The sequence below is a fragment of the Panthera tigris genome, chromosome A2, assembly GCF_018350195.1.
Source record: "Panthera tigris isolate Pti1 chromosome A2, P.tigris_Pti1_mat1.1, whole genome shotgun sequence".
NCBI lineage: Eukaryota > Metazoa > Chordata > Mammalia > Carnivora > Felidae > Panthera > Panthera tigris.
The window spans coordinates 22,073,519-22,095,366 of NC_056661.1; the positions used below are offsets into that span (position 1 = coordinate 22,073,519).

A 21,848-nucleotide genomic window follows, 5' to 3' on the forward strand; every position below is an offset into this window, starting at 1 on the left:
GTAAAGCCCCACAATTGTCCTGGCCTTCTGCCTGGAGACACTTTCAGAATTGTGGCATGGGGAGGCAGGGCCCAGCAGAGAACAGCAGTCTATTTGCTGAAGAGGCAAAGAGCAGAGTGCAGGCTGCCGAGACAGCTGGAGTTTTCAGGGCAGAGTACTGGAGAGGGGTGCAGAGAAGGGGCTCCAGAAATCTAACCAGGGATTCTCTTAAATCCTTGATTATAAACTAAGCTGCTGTGTGCCAGGCGAGACTATCGAGGCATGGTGGAGAACAGCTGTTTAGAAAGCTGTGAACTGCTGGAAACCTCCGATGCTGGGAAACAGAGTTCTGACCAGTTGGACGGGACTGACCTTGATGAATACATTGGACATTCAGTTGAGACTTCAGATAAGCTAGGCCTTGAAAGGGGGGCTACTTTACTACTACAGTAAGAGCTACTCTAGACCTGCCTTAACAGAGCTTAAAAACAAGCCTCAAAAGGTTCAGGTTAAGTGGCCAATTAATTAAATGCCTGCCAAAACAAAAGTCAACACCTATTACGGGAAGACACCAAAATCCAGATGTTCTCCCAAATGTTTCTCCACATCATTAACGATCACAGGATATGAAAAGATGCAGGGAAACATCCATAATCAAGGGGGGCGGGGAGTCAGTGGAAACAAATTGAGAGATGACAGCAGTGCTGCAGTTAGGAGTCAAAGACTTTGAAATTGCTACTATAAACCTGTGTAAAGAATGGAAGGAAAGGATGGATATATTAAAGAAACAGATGGCAAATCTTAGCAGAGAAATCGAGGCAATACAATATCTGGAATAAAATAGCAGATGGAACACTGGAAGAGAAAAAAAGATCAATGAAGTCTTAGGACAATAATAATCTGATATATGTGGAACTTGAGTCCCAGAAGTAAAGGAGAGATTGGAGAGGAAAACAATTTTTAAAGAAACAATGGCTGAAATGTTGCAATTTTTTTTGAAAACTATAAATTCGAAGTCCAGGATGCTTTATTAACCCTAGGCAGTAGAAACATGAGGAGAAGCACATCTAGACACATCAAATTCAAATTGCTGAGAATAAAAACTAGAGTATTTGAAAAGAAGCCAGAAAGGAAAGGCAATTATATGCAGGGGGATAGTAATATCATACAGTGATTTATTTTCAAAATAATGTAAGCCATAGAACAATGGAATGGCATCTTGCAAGAGTGAAAAAAAAAAAAACAGAATTCTGTATTCAGCAAAACATTCTTCAAAAAGGTTAAGATGAATTAAAGAAACCTTCAGAGAGGATTGGTCACTAGCAAATCTGTACTACAGGAAGTGTTAAAGGAAGTTCCTCAGGCTAAAGAAAATAATACCAGATTAAAAATATATATACATAAAAAAAAGGAATACCAAAAATGGTAAACATGAATAGAGACTTTTCCTCATTTCTAAATTTCTTTAAAAGATGATGAAAATAATAACAGTTCTATGGGGACTATAATTGTAAAAAAAAAAAAAACCCTATATGACAACAATAGCACAAAAGATAGAATTAAATGGAACTTTACTATTGTAATGTTCTTACATTATATGTGAAGCAATATACTATAAATTCATGCTGGACTGTAGTAAGTTAAGGATGCATATGTGAATCTCTAGAGCAATGGTTTAAAAAATAAAGTGTTATCTTAAAAGCCAGAAGAAGATATAAAATGGAATCATAAAAAGTAGTCATATTTAGGTGTTCAAAATAAGGCAGGAAAGGAACAAAGAACACATGGGATGAACAAAAAACCAATAGCAAGATGGTAGACATAAATCCAGCCACATCAGTAATTGCATTGAATGCAAATGGACACATTTTAATTAAAAGACAAATTGTTAGACTGCATAAAAATGCAAGATGCTATAAATTTAAAGACACAGATTAAAAACAAAAAAAAATGTGGTAACTATATTAATACCACATAAAAAGAATGTCAATAAAAGGAGTAGTTCCAGAGATAGAGGTGTCTCATAAAGGGATCAATTCATCAAGAAGACATGATGATTCCAAATGTGTTGCCACCTAATAAGCCTTAAAATACATGAAGGAAAAGCTGTAAAAATTAAGTGGAGAAATTGATAAAACCACAAACATCGATGAAAGTTCTTATAGTCCCCTTTTGATAATTGATAGAGCAAGGAGATAAAAAACACTAAAAATAGATAATATCTAAACACTATCAACCAAATTGAGATAATTGATAATTATAGAACACTATATCCAGTAACTACAGAATACACATTCTGTTCAAAAGCACAGGGGACATTAACCAAGGTAGACCACATATGGGCAGTAAAAGTATCACTCAATCTCACAAGATTGAAATCTTAGAATGTTTTTTTTCTAACAGCAATAAATGTGAAGTAGAAGTCAATCACAAGCTGTCTAGACAGTTCTCCAAATATTTGGAAATTAAATAACTCTAACTTACAATTCAAGGAGAAGTATTACAATAAATATTATAAAATATTTTAACCTAAATAACGAAAATACAACATGCCATAATTTACCTTGTCCACCTAAAGGAGTGCTAGGAGGGAAAGTTATAGCTTCAAGCCTTATATTACTAAAGAAGAAAGGTTTAAATTCAATGAGCTACATTATTATCTAGAAAAAGAAGAGCAAAAATTTGTCCAACGTAAGTGGAAAATAAATAATGAATAACAGAAGTCAATAAAATAGGAAACACAATACACAATGGAATACTACCTGGCAATGAAAAAGAATGAAATATGGCCTTTTGTAGCCATGGAACTGGAGAGTGTTATGCTAAGTGAAATAAGTCATACAGAGAAAGACAGATACCATATGTTTTCACTCTTACGTGGATCCTGAGAAACTTAACAGAAGACCATGGGGGAGGGGAAGGGAAAAACAAAAAAAGAGAGGGAGGGAGCCAAACCATAAGAGACTCTTAAAAACTGAGAATAAACTGAGGGTTCATGGGGGTGGGAGGGAGGAGAAAGTGGGTGATGGGCATTGAGGAGGGCACCTGTTGGGATGACCACTGGGTGTTGTATGGAAACCATTTGACAATAAATTTCATATTAAAACATTAATTAAAAAAAAACAAAGACAGGGGCGCCTGGGTGGCTCAGTCGGTTAAGTGTCCGACTTCGGCTCAGGTCATGATCTCGCGGTTTGTGAGTTCAAGCCCTGCATCGGGCTCTGTGCTGACGGCTCGGAGCCTGGAGCCTGCTTCCGATTCTGTGTCTCCCTCTCTCTCTTCCCCTCCCCTGCTCACACTCTGTCTCTCTCTCTCTCTCCTTCAAAAATAAATAAACATTAAAAAAAAATAAAAAAAAAAAAACAAAGACAAAAGTGGACTCTCTGAAAAACTTACTAAAATCAATAAATCCCTAGCAAGGCTAATCAAAACAGAAAAAGCAAATTATAAATTATCAGTATTATAAATAAAAGAGGGACATCAACACAGACATTAAAACAATAGCAAGAGAATAGGGTAAAACATAGGAGAAATGGGCACATTCTTTGAAAAACATAGCTTATCAGAACTGATTTGAAATAAAAAACCAAGGAGCCCTATATTTGCTTTTTAAATGGAATTCAAAATCACAAACCTTCTCTCTCAAAGATAACTAGAGGACTTGATCCCAAAAGTGAATTTTGTTAAACAACTTAGAAAGAAATAATGCTACTCCTAGGAAAAACTTTTGTAGATAACTGATTGAGTGAACATTTTCCAAATCATTTGATGAGGCCAGAGTAACCTCAATACCAAAACTAAAGAGACCTAATAATAACATCTTTCACTAATAGGACATAAAAATTCTCAAATATTAGCAAATTTAATCTAGCAATAGGAAAGTAACAATACTTCAAGACCAAGTGGGGTTTATACGAAAAATACAAAGTTGGTTCACTGTTGGAAACAATGTAATTTAACATATGAACCAAATGAAGGAGAAAAGTTACATGATAATCTCAGTAAATATAGAAAATGACACTGACAGTGTTCTATAACCATAATAAAAACTGGGCAAACTGGGAATATATGGTAACTTCCTCAATCTGAAAAAGGTCATCTACAAAAAAACAAAAAAACTAAAACTAAAACCTCACAAAACTATAACTATCTTTAATGGTGAAAGACTGAATGCTTTTTTCGCTAAGATTAGAAACAAGGTAATCATTCCTCTCTTACTGCTTTTATTCAACATTGTACTGGAAGTACTGGCTAGTGCATTAAGGCAAGAAAAAGAAAAGGCAGAATGATTAGAAAGCAAAAACTCATTTCTATTCACAAAGTGACCAAAGACCTGTTAGAATTAATAAGTGAATGTAGCAAGGTCACAGGATACAAGGTCAGTATACAAAAATTAATTTTATTCCTGTATAGAAGCTGCAAGCATGTGGAAACTGAAATTTGAAAACATATTTATAATAGCATCAACAAATTAGAATACTTAGGAATAAAAATAAAGAAAGATATGGAAGATCCATACACTGAAGATTACAAAACACTGATTAATAAAATTAAAACTGGTCTAAATAAATGACGATGTCTTATCATTGATTGGAAGACACAATATTGTTAATATGTCCATTTTCCTCCAATTTTCTGTGTATTCAATGGCATCTCATTCATAAAAATTAATAGTTTTCTTTTTAGAAACTGACAAGCTGATTCCAAAATTCACATATAATTGCAGATTACCAAATAATAACCAAAACAATCTTGACAAAGAACAAAGTTGAAGGACTTACACTGCCTGGTTTTAAGACTTACCAAAATGCAAAGTAAATATAGTGTCATTTTGGTATAAAGATAGATATGTAGAATAATTGAATGGAATAGAAAATCCAGAAATATATAGGGTCAATTGGTTTTTTACAAAGGTGCTAAATAATGCAGTGGACAAAAGATGATTTTTTTTTAAGTTAAAAAAAAAAAAAAGACACCATGACCGTTAGGTCACACCAGACACAAACACTGACTTGAAATGGACCATAGATCTAATTAAACAGCTAAAAATATAAATTTTCAGATGATTTTTTTGTCTTAAGAAACAAGAAATTGAGAGAGTTTCCACACACTGGGGGAAATATTTTCTCTCTGGATGGGTAGATAGATAGATAGATAGATAATCTGAAAGAGCTGTAGCTAGAATATGCAAAGAACTCTTAACAGCTACAAATACAACCCAATTAAAGATTGGCAAAAGACTTGAACAAATACTTTGTAAAAGAATATACAAAACAGCCAATGTGCATGTAAAGATTTCAATATCATCAGCCACCTGGGAAGTGCAAGCTAAACTGCAATGAAATACCACTACATATGTAGTAGAATAGCTAAAATAAAAAAGACAATACCAAGTGTTGACAAGAGTATAGAGCATCGTATATACTCATACATTGTTCATAGAAACATAAAATGGTACAACTACTTTGGAAAAGTTTGTCAGTTTCTCATAAAGTTAAAACAAAAACTTAACTGTATTGACCCAGAAGTCCCATCTGTGCAGATAAAGACCCAAAAGAAATGAAAACCTCTGCCCACAAAATGACTTGTCTGTGAACATTCTTAGAGCTTGGTTCCTAGGAGTTCCAAACTGGAAAAACCCAACTCAATAGGCAAATACACAAATTATGGTGTAATCAGAAATTGGCATACTATTCAGTGGGACAAAGGAGTGAAAATACTAATACGATGTTATTGATGAAGCTCAAAAACATTTTGCTGAGGGAAGAAAGCCAGATGCAAAAGAGAGCATATGGTGTGATTCTATTTATATGAAGTTCTAGAATAAGCAAAATTAATCCATAATACAGAAATTAGATCATTGGTTTTCTGGAGTAGGAGGAAGGATGGTTGACTAGGAGTGGGAATGAGATAACTGGGTGGTGGTATACACGTTCTGTGTCTTGATTGGGGTGTTTGTACAGTAGATGTTAATGTTAGCTAAACCACAAACTTAAAACACGTGGATTTTTATTCATAGCTTATATTTTTATAAAATTGATTTAAAAATACCTTAGAGTAGAATTAAGAGATTCTTTGTTTCTGAGGAAGATGCAGTAACGAGCACCGGATTAACCCTCCTACCTGAAACAACAACAAAACTAAAAACAGAAAATATGTGAACACTGGACATCAGGCAGCGAAGGACAGGGACTGATCCCTGAGAAACAGGAAGGAAAGTGAATGAGCACCGTGACTGCCCCAGCTCACTGGCTTGAAAGAGTTTTGGGGCCATGGCATGAGGAGGAGGGACACAGGTGGAGCCCTGTGATTTCTCGCAGTTGGGGAGACAAAGCTAAAAGTCTGCAGAAACCACAGTGGCTAGAGTATGCAGGACAGAGAATTGGAGAGGAGGACCTGCATAGAATGAGAACCCTGGAGATGAGCAGAAGGCCCCCCTCCACATGCAGCAGAGTTTACTTTTTAGTACCTGTCTGCGAGGAAACTACCTAAGACTAAAGGAAGAACACTGGATTGGATTACAAAGCATGATGTTCAGTGCTCACAGAGCCTGGAACACAGCCTGTTCCCACCAGCCAAATTGGAATAACTCATAATTCATGGGACATTGGGCAGAGTACTCAAAGGATTTGCCTAGTTAGTGAGGAGTAACTAGACCTAGATGGGGAAGGACTCCAGACTAATCTAGCGAAACAGTAAAGCAAGACATGAAGGATCAGTGTGATCCAAGTAACTGTATCTCAGAACAAAGCACTAGAATATTTATAGGAATACAGAATATCTAACACCCAACAAGATAGAACTTACAATGGCTGGTGTTCAATCAAAGGTTACTAGGCATGCAAAGAAGCAGGAAAACATGACCCATAATAAGATTTAATCAATCAGTTGAAACCAACCCAGAACTCACACAGATGCTAGAATTAGCAAAAAGAACATTAAAAAGTCATTATAACTGTACTCCGTATGTTCAAAATGTTAAATAGAGACATGGAAGGTACAAAAATATATAACATTAAAAAAAATCAAGATCCTAAGAATAAGTCTAATGAAAGATGTACAACACCTCCACACAAAACTTTACTGAAGGAAATAAAAGAAGACCTCAATAAATGGAGGGATATATGATCATGGGTGGAAAAGCTCAAATTTATTAAGATGGCAAAAGACAGGTAGTATTAAGAGAAGTTTCTTTCCTTCATAAAGAGAAGAAAGGAAGAGAGGATGGGTCAGATGTAAGTTTGGTTTGATGGTGGGAAGCTGGGAATATTCTTGTGTAATTTCTAGTTTCTCTGAAGCAGAAAGCAGGTTCAACTGCTGACGGTAAGGGGTAGCTGGTAGAGTTGGATGTTTGAAGAGCATGGTGAAGACTCAAATGAGTCATTGCGGGGAACTGAGAGAGAGTGATAGGTTGTGTTGAGGTCTTATGTGAAGCTGGTGATGAGGGACCTGCACTGATGTCAGCCTGTCCTACCCATCCCTTCTCCAGCTAGGGAAGAAAGAGGCATTCGAGCTCATCTAGAGAGAGTTTGCTATCTGTGTATAGTAAAGAGATGGTAGAAAGTTTAGGTTACTGTCAAGAACTTCACCGAATGGATCACTGATGGATCATGAAATCTAAGTTAGATTAGGAGGAAAGGAGAGGCGTAACAGATGGGGAGAAAATGGAAAGGTCAATGGATTGGGCATTTCAGAGAGGTAAAAAAAAAAAAAAGTGCCTATCATGGGAGCAAAGAAGTCAGCTGTTAGGAGAAGAGGTTATGGTCAGAAAGCAGAAAGCAGGAACTTATGATGAAGTTAGGGATGATAAACATTTGAGGTGTGGCAGGGGTTGGGTAGCTGAAGCAGCATGGAGGAGATGGCCTTTAGAGATTAATATGTCAAGGAATTGCAAAGCTAGGGGTTGGCAGGGTCAACCAAGGGCTACCAGAGTCCCCCAGGAGGATGGCAGAATGGAGAGGAAGGCTGGCAGCCAGGAGCCAAAGTCTTCAGTTCAGGAGGTTGGCCAAAGACAACCCTAAGGAAGGGGAGAAGGCCACGTGCCCACCGGTACTGTCCCTGAAGAGATGGAATTTTTGTGTAATTGACTTTTACAGCAGAATGAAGAAGTATTGGTCTAAATGTTAAGAGGAACAGAAAAGCAAGCGACTCCACCTTGAGGAGGGATCTGGAAGGACTGCAAGGGAAGCAAAACAGAAAGCTCAAGGGTGACCCAGGTTTCTATCTAAACAAGGAGGACAGTGTCCCTTTGAAAAGGTGGGGGTCATAAGAGCAGGAATTCCAGAGGGCACAGGGAAGGCTTGAAGAGGGAGGGAAGGCCAAGTTAGTGGCAAGGAGGTTCAGAGGAATGTGGGAACAACTGTGCACTGGGCGATAGGGATAGGATGTTGGACATGTGCTTTCCTCTTTGGGCAGGCATTTGCTGGTCAGCAGCAGAGGGAGCAGAGGCTTGGTGGTGAGGTCTCCTGATGGGGGAGGGTTCTCAGTCTGGGGCAATATCAGCCCTTGTGGTTTGGGCTCACCCAGCCTGAGGTGTGCGCCAGAAGCTTTGGTCTCTCCAGAGAGCAAACAGGGTGCTGGTCATTCCAGCGGTGTGGACAGTCCAGCTGAGGGTCGAGGTCTCAGTGCTGCCCAGCTGCAGTGGCTCCTTGGCCAAGGAGATGACCAGTCACTGTGGTTATTGCTTCCCACAGGTCATCATAGTGGGCAGAGCACAGGTGCATGGACCTGGCTGTCATCCTGGTTACATGCTTCTTGCAGATGTGATGTTCACCAGTGGGCTTCTCTTCTCCATGTTGGGGTTTTCTCACTCCTGAATCTGGATGGCCCCATCCGTCACTTCTCTTGCAGAGCTGTCCTAAGAGCCAAGGAGAGAGATGGATGGGAAGAGACCTGTAAACTGAACACACCTTCCCAAACACGAGGTGTGCTCAGCATCAGCCAGATTGCAGCCTCCTTGAAGGAGACTGTTTCTGTGTGTTTGAAAAGCCTTCTTATTTGCACTCTGGACGCCTACTTGCTGGCTCCTCTCTCCAGGGTGCCGTAGCTTTTCAGGACCCGAGTGGCACTTGAAGTGCTAACCTAATTTCTCTAAGTCTGATTATCAGAAGAGTCGGGTTTGGATTCAGGGATAAAATATTAATCTGTTCAGAACTAGATCATTCCCTTTAAATTCTGCTTTAAAATAAATCTTGGTCTAAGTTAAGTTCTCTGCTTGCACCTTTGGAGCCTCCAAGCGTTTGCAGATTTTTGGCTTCTAAGTCTGGGAGGCTTTTGCTGTATCTGAAGGAGTCTTAATTCAGTGGGTGATGGCACTGTGCCTGCCAGGAGGTGTGCTGTTCCCAGAGCCCCACCTGACCTTGAATCCTATGCCATTCCTGATGAGCCGGCTTACAGAGACGTAACTGAGGAACTCCAGGGTCCAGCATGGAGGCCAACTGGATGCTTTTCCTGTCCCGCCATCAGTCATATGCATGTTAGCATCTGCTCTGTACCTAGCAGCGTGCCCTAGGCATATAATGGAGGGCTGGAACGTCAGAGAGGGCTCTCCCGGGGAAGCCAGGCTCAAGGTGGTCATCTGTAAGGAAAGACATTGAAGGAAGGACATTTGTAAGGATATAAAGAAAGAAGGGCATGTTCCAGATCCCGGCAAGTGGCAAGGAGAGCAGGGCCTGGTGCACACGTGTGTCCAGAGCCAGGGAGGCTGCCGGGGTGCTCTGTGCTGGCTCGTGTGCAGTGGGGCAGAAAATGGGTATGGAGCTGGGAAAGCCCAATGGGAGAGGCAGGGTTTTCTCTTTAACTGACGGGAGCTGTTGAGGTGTTTGAGAACAAGATGATGGAGTGGAGCCAGACCTGAAAGGCAAAGCTGGGGCCCTGCAAGGTGGCATGGAGTGAGGAGAGTCCTGGCTGGGGGGCTCTGACCGTGAGGTAGGTGTGAGGTGATGGGTGGGTGTGGTGGTGGAGATAAACAGGAAGGGCTTGATCAGAAGGCGGTTGCCGGGCCTCTGAGATGAGGAGGAGAGGTCTGTGGATTTGGTCATCAACTCTGGGGTATGGATTGTGGGAGAGGGTTTTTCTTTATTCCTTGTAATTGTTCACTGAGCCACTAAAACATGTGCCAAGCACTGTGGCTAGGTGCTTTATATAGTTTATTTCTTTTTTAATGTTTATTTATTTTGAGAGAGAGAGAGTGAGCATGAGCAGGGGAGGGGATAGAGAGGGGGAGAGAGAGAATCCCAGGCAGGCCCTGCACTGTTAGCACAGAGCCTGACACAGGGCTCAGACTCATGAACCATGAGATTATGACCTAAGCCGAAATCAAAAGCTGGACACTCAACTGACTCAACCGCCCAGGCACCCGTATATAGTTAATTTCATTTAATCTTTTCTAGTACTTTAGTGACGTGCTCTTGCTTCAGGTTTACAGATGAAGAAAGCAGGGCTCAGAGAGGTCTTACCTTTCTGAAAGTCACACAGCTAGTAAGTAAGGAATTCCTGGTAAGCCAGGAATTAAGTCTCAAACTTCTTGTCTCAGGAGCCCAAGCTGCTTTTCTCATCAGGTGGACCCTCTTTCTGTGCCAGGTGAGGGGTCACAGTGGGACCCTGTCTACCCAGGCTGGGTCTGTGCTGATATTTCCTGAGTGGCTGTATTCTTTATGTTCCGTCAGCATCTTTCTCCCCCCAAATTTATCACCCGAAGCAAAGTGGAAGAGTGGAAGACGGAGGCTTCAGAGACATTGGTTTCTTTTTCTTCTTAAAAGTGCTCATGAACAAGTCTCACTGTAGCTCAAGTGGTCCTTTTAGATCCTTTACCGGGGATGGATCTCTCTGAATCCCCGAGTGTCCCTTATAATATGCTGCTCATTCCCTTGTTCTCAACTAAGTGTGATGGTCCACAGAGGGCGCCTCCCGCCCATGCCGCCCTCCAGCAAGGAACCCCTCCTGGGAGGGAGAGGCTCGCTCTCCTTTGTGTGCTGCTCACCAGCCGGTTTGCCTTGGTGGCCATGGGTGGGATGGGGCAGAAATTCCCACAGGCATTGCTTTGAGGACATCCCAACAGATGGGTTTGGTTCCAGCTTCTTCTCTGGGCCAGCGTTGCTTACCTGTGGTCAGACCCCACTGGCAGACAGGCGGGAACCCAACGGCACTTCAGGCGGTAAAGCCAGGCCCGTAACACAGCAAACGGTGTTGGTGCCTAAGTAGGACATGCCCTGGGGTCGCTGCTACCTGCAAACGTGTTTATGTTTTAATGGTTCTGCCACCCTCCTGAGTCAGACTTCAGGAACACATTTTCCTTATTTTTCTTTAAAAACTGGAATCTGACAAGTCTAGCAAGAAGTTTCTCAAGTGACTTGTTAAGTGGCAGTATTTGAAGCCTGTCATGGAAGATAGGATGTTGGCTTGGCTCATCTGATTGGGAATGATGTATTTCATTCAGAGAAAGTGATAAGAGACGAGAGAACCCATGTTTTTGAAGAATGCCTCTTAAAACACGTTTTCTGCAAAACAGATTGAAACAAGAAATCTGTAACTTTCAGCATGCAACCTGCATGGGAAATTTTCTGCCGGAAGCACTAGAATGTCTTTGGTAGCCATGGAAACTAACTCTTCAAAGAGAAAGCAGTTCTTCTGTCCTCCGACAAGGAGATGCAGTGAAAAAAAGAAAGTGTATTTCATTCTAAGATGCCAGATGCACTTTATTTCCCTGGAGGACTTTTTAAGACTTTACAGGACTCTGACTGTCTTCATTTCTATTTGTTTTTTAACAGGTGCAATTTTAGGTGATAGAATGTTACATGGGCATTTGTGATCAGATACATCCAATGCATAGCCCACAATCCATGTCTTTGATGTGATGGTTATTAATGTAAGACCTGAGTCTATAAAACTGTTTATTAAAATTTAGCCTCTTCATACTGAGCAGTGGCCAACGATTTTGACAAGGAATTGATATACAAGGATAAGAAAGACACGGCCTCTTCTTCACAGAGCTTATGGTCTAATGTGTAAAAGAAAATATTAAATAATAACTGCAGTGCTGTGAAATAAATTCTACACAAGTGAGCCTCTTATCCAGGAGACTCTAAGGACGTAAGAGAAATGTCCTTCCAGGCTGATCCAGTGAGTGGGTGAGCATCGGGAAGAGCAGTCAAGGTTAACATAGGGAATAGCACACACACAGCTGTAAGATCTCTGTGCCTCGGAGGAAAGGAGTGAATTTCAGGATGGCTGGAGCACAGTGTTTAAGGAACAGAGTTTAGAGAGGGCCAGGAGAGAGAACAAGCCAGACAGATCATGCATTAGTTCATTCCCTCCCTGTCCCTGTCCCTCGTTCAGTGCCATACATACCCAGTCCCCGAGGTTTGGTATGTGTAGGTCTGCTCAGCTGCTCTTCACAGCAGATAACCTTGTCATTAAAAGCTAAGGGGAAAAAAAAGTTAGGAAACGCCTGCTTTGAAAATGGTTCATCTTCTCAAACGATGGACGTTTTCTATTTGAAGCATTTTCGTAGACTTTTATGTCAATAAAAGCAGTCAAGGACATGAAAAGGGGAGCATTGGTTTGAGAAAAAATCTCTTAAGTCACCCAAACCTTTGTGAACAGAAAAATTAGGAGGCACTGACACCCTTTACAGAGAGAGTCGCCGTGGGGATTATTTTCAGGAACGAGTTCCCAAAGAATGGTCATAATGTGGTTTGATGGAAAAGCGATTGTTAAAATACTTTCCTCCAACATATTCTCTGTGTAAACAAAATTCCTCCATTTCCTCTTGTCCCTCTTACCAGCCTGTGGGTCCCCCGCTTCTTGGAGGCCTATGCCTCACTTGCCATTGAAGGACACGGTTGCAGGTTACGTTCCCCCTGCCCCTGCCTTGCCCTGTGTCCTCTGCAAAGGAACAGGTCTTAAGGATGGCATCCCAAAGCCCACCTCTGGCATTCTGGCCACTCCTCTCATGCAAAGAGAGCCTCGGCTAATGCCGGGCCTTTTGTGGTTGAGGGAAACTGGAACAAAGCCAATGATTTTGATGAACTTTGAGCTTGAACCCCTGCCGCTCATTTAAATTTTTTTATGGTGAGGCTCCATAGCTTAGGGGTTAGAGCACTAGTCTTGTAAATTATTTTATGGTGAAACACCACACATTGTTGATTCTTTTTTTTTTTTTACATGACACCTCAATTCCTCGAACAGAAACTGAATTTACATGCTTTCCAAAGAATTAGATTTAAACATAAAAATATTTTTTGAACCAAACTACTTTTTCATTCTGTTCCACTTCCTTTATGTCTGTGTAGGGGAAATGATTTAGGTCTAAGGAAGACTGGCCTCCACTGATAAAAACTTGCTTGCTTCTTCAGCTCCCCCCTACTCTGCCTTTTTAAGAATGCTGCTTGTGCGTATGTGTGAATTTCCGAGTCCTCTCTTTTCACTGGAAATCTGAGTCCCAGTGGCTCTGTTGGCTTTGCTCACCGGAGGTTTTTACACTTGTTTGTGCTGGTTCTCTCTCTCTCTCTCTCTGTGCACAAATTTCAAAGTGTTTGTCTAAATTTTATTTGTGTTGGTCTGGTTAAACAAATACCGTTACAACCCAAGAAAAAACCCTATCTCTAAATCAACATGATTTCCAGTGGCCCACTTATTTTATGGGGCATTTGAGAAATAACAAATTCCAGAACAAATTGTGCAGTGGCTGTCACGTGTGACCTGAGCTGCCATACGAATGCAATGGCTTGCTTCAGGCTAAGTGCTGTCTCTCCAGTGGTGTTGACCGAGCCAGGGCTCCCAGAGCGCAGGTTGTCAGGGCCTGTAAATCCTGGCAATGTCAGGGTTTGGGAGCTCTCTGCAGTGTGGGGCATGTGCATAGGGACTCTTGGGGTGGGGGTGACTGGCTGGCAGATTGTCTCCCTGAGCAGAGAAGGACAACATGTGGGGGGAAGTGTACTATCATCTTTGCTAAGCCTCAGTTGGGGCTCTGGAGGAAAATCAGAATGCCGGGGGTAAGTGGTGCATTCTGTCTTGACCCACCCCTCCTGATCCTAACCAATGAATGTCCAGTCTACACAACTCCTATGCCAGGAGGCAGTGGGATCAGGATGCCTGTGGAAAGAGCACTTACTTTGGAGCCCCTGGTTATCCTGTTTACTGAGCATATGATCCAGGGGCAGTAACGCTACCTTGTTGAACTGCAACTTTGGCTTTTGTGAGATGGGCGTGGTAATCCTTGTCCCACACTGAGGTAGTGAGGAGCCCATGGGACAGCATGTAAAGACACTTTAAAGACCCCAAATAGAAATCCAAATACACAAGAGGTTTGTTTCTGTTATTACTACAAAGGGGCCATGACCCGAACAGGCTGTCCTACAGGAAACTGAGGCAGCACCCCCAGGTGTGCGGGCTCAGATTGTTGGTTGACAGGTGGGACCCTGGGCTGGTGCAGTTACAGGTACAGGACCGTGGATTCAAGTTGTGCCTGTCTCAGAGCCTTCTACTTGTTCTTTTCCTTCTCTTCCCCACCTGCAGGGCTTTGCTGGAGCCGCATGTGAGTGTCCCGGGGGGTGTGGCTGCACCATCACTCTGCAGCCAGAACCCCACTCACCCCTTGCTCTGACTCCCTCAGCCCTCAGGCTTCTTGGTAATGATGCCAACAGACTTCTTGGCCGCCAGGACTAAGAGAGAGCACCAGGCTGCTGCCATGGGAGGAGAGCAGAAAATGAGGAAGGGGTCACTTCTCAGCAGTGAGGGGTCCTGCTTTCCCTTTGAGCCACAGAGGAGGCCAGGAGGGTCTAGCATCAGCCATGGTTGGACACAGTACGGGGCGGTGTGTTGCAAGTGCTGGCCTGGGTGAGAAGAGGGCATGTCATGTGGGGTTGGGGAAACACAGCGGCAGGATCTGTACCACACCTGGGGACTCCAGCTTTCCTGCTTTGGTGCTGGTCCTCGACCAAAGTCTCCATCTCCATGCACCCCCTCCAGAAGTTGCTGCTCTCCATGCTGCACATTTCGTCTTTGGTGCACTTCGACTATTAGAGGTTTCTGCCTTATATTGCACTGAAATCACTCTTCTTCCACTTCGGCCCACTCCCTGGAGCACACAGGGGGCCTGCTTCCTCTATTCCATGGCAGCCTTCTGGAGATCGAGGACCAGGAATGGGGCTCTTCTGTGGTGTCTCATCTCTATCTACCTTCCTGTTCATATTTCCTCTGCCCCCTGCCCACCTGCCTACCTGCCTTTGTTTCCTGAACGCATGGGCGTGGAATGTTCCCATGGCAGGAAGTGGGGGCATCACCTGGCCCTGGAGGAAGGTTCATGTTAGCAAAGATGACACTGGCTGGGGCAGACCCAGGGGACCAGCATGAGGGAGGAGAGGTAAAGATGACCACAGTGTGGGGATGGCTGGGGGTTAGCAATGACAGCCCTCACAGGTGCTTTTCCAAATAGTCCATGAAAGTTGGGAATTTTATCAGAACATGTTACTTTTGATTCACATTGTTATTGCTGTCGAACCTACCCCATCACTCAGTGTTTACTGATTACCTCTGGCCTCAGCACCATTTTCTTATCTTGATCTCATCTTTACATAGAACTCCTATAAAACAAAGCTGATAAGGACTCTTCTCCTATCAGATTTCTGTTGGTTCCTCATTGCTTTCAGGAAGGTAATCCTAATCCTCCCAAAATAGTTTGGGATTTAAGCACCCCCCCCCCCCCAGGCTGACCCATAGCTGTTTCTTTGTCCTTATCCATTCATACTGCTACCCTCTTCTTTCTCTGCCTCCCATGTGGCCCACGTGGAGGTCCTTGGAAGGGCCGATTCAGGAGCTAAGTGGGCTTGTCTGACCAACCTGAGCCTCTGTTTCCTCGGTTTCTGTGTAATGAGGGTAATAACAGCCCCGCCATCACCACTGACCGTCTGCCATGAGGATGGGCTTAAGGCATTGGCCTGGGCTCTGTCAGGGATACCTCGCTGAGGAGGCTGGCTGGGATTGGACACACACACACCTCCGTGTCTTGGTGTTCACTGAGTAGAGTGCTCTGATGATTCAGAGGGCAGAACTCTTTGAATGGGTAGCCAGGTAAATCTGGGTCTTAATAGGTAAGCTGGAATTCAAAGATGGGAAAAGGCTTCTTAGGTGGATGGAGTTCTGTGGACAGAGGCTCAGAGGGTTAAGGAATTGAGAAGAGTGTAGGCAAAATACAGAGGTATGTTGTTAAGGTGGGGAAATGGAGCTGAAATAGTCTATGGGAAAAGGCTGAAAGGGGCCAAGTGCCAGACCAAGGCACTTGACCTTGGAGTGTTGAGGGCAGTGTTGAGGAACCCTGAGGCTTCCTGAGCAGGACACCATCAGGGTGAAGCCAGGGTCTGCAGTGGTATCCTGAAGTCAAGGGGAAGGTGAACCCCCACGAAACGCTCTGGCTACAACTCGTTCCAGCTGCCTTGGTCGGTGAGGTGTGTGTAGACTGGCCAGCATAAGATGCTTGGTGGTCATGATGTCCAGCTGGCAGGGAGATTCCTCACTGAGAAATTGCTCCTTACAAAGGACATAGACCTGGAGGGAAGATTCTCCAGCAGTGTGGAGACAGAAATTCCACCCCATGAGGCCTGTAAATGGGAAGGGAAAATGACAGGCTGATGGTGAAAGCTGCTGCAGATGGTATGTCTGGGCGTGGACACACTCATTTCATGCTTCTGGGAGATTCCAGGAATCATGGGCTTTCTATCCTGATGCATTCTGGCCTCTTCAGGAGTAGGGCTCATTTCATGTGCTTTGTACCTGCATGACTACTGGAAGGGGGACATCATGAAAGAGACAGAGATGCGAAATGGAAAACATAACAAATGTACAACATTGTCCATTCCCGAAGGATCCTACAATGTAGCTGGTGAGCGGAAATGAAAATATAACATAAATTTGCATTTGGTTACTATGGTTACATTTTTCCAAACACTTGAAAATTTTTTCTTTTTGGAAATAATTTCAAACTACAGAAAAGTTACAAGAATAACATAGTGAACAGTCCATGTACCCTTCACTTGATGCTTATTAATATTGTATCTCATTTGCTTTTGCCTTTTTTTTGCACTTTGAAGAAAAATTTGAGCATAGTTGACATACAATGTTACGTTAGTTTCAAGTGTACAGCGTAGTGATTTGACAAGTTTATACATTATGCTGTACTCGCCCCAAGTGTAGCTACCATCTGTCACCATACATGCTAGTACGGTATCATTGACTGTATTCCCTGTGCTGTACCTTATATTTCCGCAACATACTCATTCCATAACTAGAAGCCTGTATCTCCCGCTGCCCTTCACCCATGTTGCCCATCCCCCTTTGTCCTCTCCTCTGGCAACCATCTTGTTTTTTCATTTATCTGTCTATAAGACGTGTGGACTGATTTTTTTTCTTAAAATGTAATACTTTATTCCTATTTCATCATTTTCTATCCTAGATTTAGCCAGTGAGAGATACTTCTCTGGCTCCTGTGCCCTTATCGTGTTTTTGTTTTGCTTTTAATTAAAAAAAAATTTTTTTTAGCATGTCCTTATTTGTTTCATCCTGTACCTACTCCACCCTAGCCCTGGAATCAGCCATTTTACCAAGACTCTTGGTTTCTTTTTTTTTTTTTTTTTAATTTTTTTAACGTTTATTTATTTTTGAGAAATAGAGAGAGACAGAGAATGAGCAGGGGAGGAACAGAGAGAGAGGGGGAGACACAGAATCTGAAGCAGGCTCCAGGCTCTGAGCTGTCAGCACAGAGCCCGACACAGGGCTTGAACCCACGAACCATGAGATCATGGCCTGAGCCGAAGTCAGTTGCTTAACCTACTGAGCCACCCAGGTGCCCCAACTCTTGGTTTCTTTTAATAGACATGTATTAGAGACCCAAGTCTGGGGGCCACGTGTGCTCATAACAACTGGACTGCCTTTGTTTCCATATTCTTTCAACAGAGCTGGGAAATGTATGCATTTACATGCACATACACATACTTACATTCATACATATACATCTTGTAGAAATCACAAATTCACATTAACACCTCTAATTCCAGTCCATCCCCAGAGGGTTCTTTCCAGTCTTCCTTTCTTCCATGTTTCTGTGTCCCTCCTTCCACAGTGAGGACCCTGGCTCCCAGGAACATGGACACATTTACTCAGTTGTTAAGTCCTGTAATAAATCCAAAATGATTCCAGCATTGTTTTGTCCATAGCACTACAAAACACAAAACTCCTGCAAAGAGTTTAGCATTTACTTGGGGTTCTTCCCTCACTCAATCCTGCCCAAGGCTGAGAGCATACAGTCAAGGGATCCTAAGCTACCCGAGCTAGTTTTGTCTTTCTTTTCTTTATCGTTGTGGTATTTGTTTGAAATACAACCAGATTCATTTGTCTCAATTCACTTCCACTTTAGGGTTATTTCCCCACCACCCCATCCTTTTTGATTTAATTGAAAAATTGTGATGTGTAGAACATTAATGTGGTTCCAAAAGTGAAAACTATAGAGAAAGGTATACTTAACAGTATCCCTCCTGCTTTGTCCCCTCCCTTCTATTTGTCCCCATTCTGCAGTTTCTGCTTTATCCTTTGGATACACCCTGAGGTAATATGCATGTTTCCTTATTTCCCCCTTTTTCATACATAAAGGGTAGAATACCAGGTGCCTTTTTGTTGAAGCCTTTCTTATATCTTTTTTTTTCCTTTTGATCGAATGCACCATAAATAGAATTCTGATTTGGAACAAGTAGGCTTCTGTCACATGTTGAGCTGTTAGATTTCTAGGCACTTGTAAAAAGTCCGATGGTTTTGGGGCACCAGGGTGACTTAGACAGTTAAGCGTCCAACTTTGGCTCAGGTCATGATCTCACAGTTCATTTCGTGTCTTTGAGCCCCCCGTCAGGCTCTGCACTGACTGCTCAAAGCCTGGAGCCTGCTTTGGATTCTGTCTCTGTCTCTGTCTCTCTCTTTTTCTCAAAAATAAGTAAACATTTAAAAAAAGTCAGATTGTTTCTACCAATAACTTTGTTAAATCAACTTTTGTAGTAGTGATTATTACTTAGTCCCTTAGTAATGGCTTCTAAAATGATGAATTCTCATGTAAAATGGAAAACTTTGTTTCTTCATCTACTGAGGCTGATACAAAATTCGGTGGACTTGGGTGGGAATTTTCTAGAATGGAAGGATTGTTGAGATGGGAATGGGTTATTTTCAACTGAGCAGAGAGGGGTACAGGATTGGTGAGGTACTGGCTGGCCCATTGGGGTCACTCTGAGACTAGGATTTCATGCGTTGTTCTCTGCTTCTCTTAGTTCTGCTGGGATCATGTAGTTTAGAGCCCACTCAGAGATGTTTGCAGTTTTCCTCCCTTTGGTATTTGAGAAAGCTCCTCTGATTGCCTTTTTAATGCCCAGATTCAGCAGCTAAATATTATATCTTTGAACTTCACATTTGCCCAATGCTTTGTGATTTCCACAGTATTGTCTTAATCTCCGTGAAACAGTAGAACAAGTATTGTGTCTATACTGCAGCTGAGAAAACCCAAGCTCTGAAGAGACAAGTGATAGAGCTGGGACTAGAACCCAGGTCTTCAGACTGAGAGCCCAGTGTGGTCTAGGTCCATCACAAAGACCCCTCCTCCCACCCTTCTTCCTTCAGCCTGTCTCAGAGCCCACAGGAGGAGATTTATGCTTGCAAATCTCAGTTCTGTCCAAATCAGCAAATGTTACATGTCTGTTGAGTATTAGACCATTCAGAACTGTCTAAAAGCAGTTCAGAGGGTTTACATCAACAACTTTATTACCTGAACTTGTGTAATAGAGACTATTACTTAAAATAAATGGGCCATAAGCCTGGCAATGGTTTTTATTCTCAGAAATTTTACTCATAGTAGGATTTTATCTATGCATGTGTTCCTGTGTCTCAACAACCAAGAATGCACAACAGCAATAGAGCTTGTTAGAGAGTTATTTTTTTTTGTATTTATAATGCAAAAAAATACTTCATAAAATATGATATTAAAGCAAAATCCTCTTTTATAAAGCCCTTAAATTTTTCTGGTAACTCTTTTGCTATCTTTGTAATCTTTTTCAAGAACTCAGATAGGATATGACTCTAGGAATAAGAATACCCTGTTTGTATTATAACCGTGTAAATTTCACACTTCAAGTTCAGAATCAAAACACAAAGATTTGTGCTTACTTTTGGCAGACTATACAAATGAGGCCCACCCGGTTGTTCTTTACAATGTATTTAAGAAAAGGGACATGTTGACATGTAAGCCTCCAGGGCCCCCACTTCATTCTCTAGGGATGGACATTATGGATTGGGTGTGACTTCTTCAAAATTCATATTGACTTGGTGAACCTCCCCAAAACTGAGTTATGCATGTCTTGTGTCTCAGGAGGCCTGGGAGGCCTAGAAGCCCCAAATCGTTCTGAGGGTCTGGTTTGCATGAACAGCAAGACGCCGCCTGTGATGGCCCTTCCTACGTGAGACAGGAAGGGATTCTCCCTTGCAGGAAAGGCCCCTGGGTGGAGTGCAGAAAGCATCTGAGTCTTAATCAGCTTTGGTTCACCCTGCGAACCCTCTGAGGTCAGCTCCCCTGCATGCCCAGCATGCCCCATAGCCCTGCCCTCTCCTCATTTTTTAGAGGGGGAAGGTGGGGATGGATTAGCCGTGACAGAGCCAAGGACAGGTTCTGGGGCATTCGGGAGGTGAGTGACTGGGAAGAAATGAGGTCATCCTTTTTTACTAGGCAGAGGGTAGTGCCTTGGTAAGGACTCCAGTTTTTAACTTGAAGCATCAGTGTCGCTGAGCATTCAAGTACCTGTTAGTCCCTTTTATAGCCCAGGGTGGAGGGCGAGAGGGAAGAGAGACAAGAGGGGTTGGCTTTATGAAGGCAGGTCATTTCCCCCTTTGTCGGTTGTCTGAGTTGGGGTGAAGAGGTCCCTGACAGGGAGACGTGGGGGCTTCGGGCTGGCAGGATGGCAGACGGAAGGCGGAGGTAACCTCCATCAGAATCCAGGGCCGTGTACGCAGAAACTGTGCTGAATCTCGTCCGCTTTTTTAGCAGCTTTTTAATCGTGCTTACGAAATCCATAACTCGTGTAACTTGGCTCCTGTAAGCATTCGCGGTTGGAAATGCAGATGGTTCCTTGTACATGAAAATTGGGTAATCATCCACCTGATTCCCAGGCTTGCCTGAACACATGTGGGATTCTATGTGTATGTGTGGATGTAGGACTGCAGACGCGAAAGGTGGAGTAAACAACGAGCAGTTGGGAACATTTACACGTCTGCCAAAGCCTTTCCAGGGCAGGTGTTCCCATAAATGGGCAACAAATTGTACTGCCTCTTCATCTCCTGCAGGGAAGACTTTTGGGGAAAGATCATGGCAAGAAGTGAGGGTTATGAACAACAATAGCATTTCACCAGTGCTCTGTTTCCTGCGTGGGAAGGGAGAACGGGGCCATGAGGGTGAGCCCCCTCCTGGCTCTTAGTTTGGACACAAGGGTCAGGAATGCTACCTTTGGCTGAAAATATTGAAGAAACCCTAAACTTGGTGCGTACCCTCTTTGACCACAGCTTAGCCCTCCTGGGTCCTTTCTCTTTGAAGTGTGACGCCAGCTTCCACTGGCATCTGGGGACATTCTGGGGGAGGTGGGGGACCTCTAAGTTCAAGCTAATGGCGGGGGGTGTCAGGAGACCCGCCATGACAGCACATGGTGATTTTGGCCTGGGCTCCTTGGGATTGTTCATTTTCTGAGACAGCGCATGTGTGTTGATGTGGTCTCTGCAGCTCTGACACCCACAGTCTTGCTTAGGAAGACACCGTCCTGTGTCCTGTCCACATGTGTGGCCTCTGTTGCTGTGCT

General features: G+C 43.0%; 1 protein-coding gene across 1 annotated transcript in view; it reads left to right on the forward strand.

Annotated features, from left to right (window-relative positions):
* CACNA1D (calcium voltage-gated channel subunit alpha1 D) overlaps positions 1-21,848 on the forward strand; it is a 301,420-nt gene that overhangs the window by 175,233 nt on the left and 104,339 nt on the right. The gene's annotated exons all lie outside the window — the stretch shown is intronic.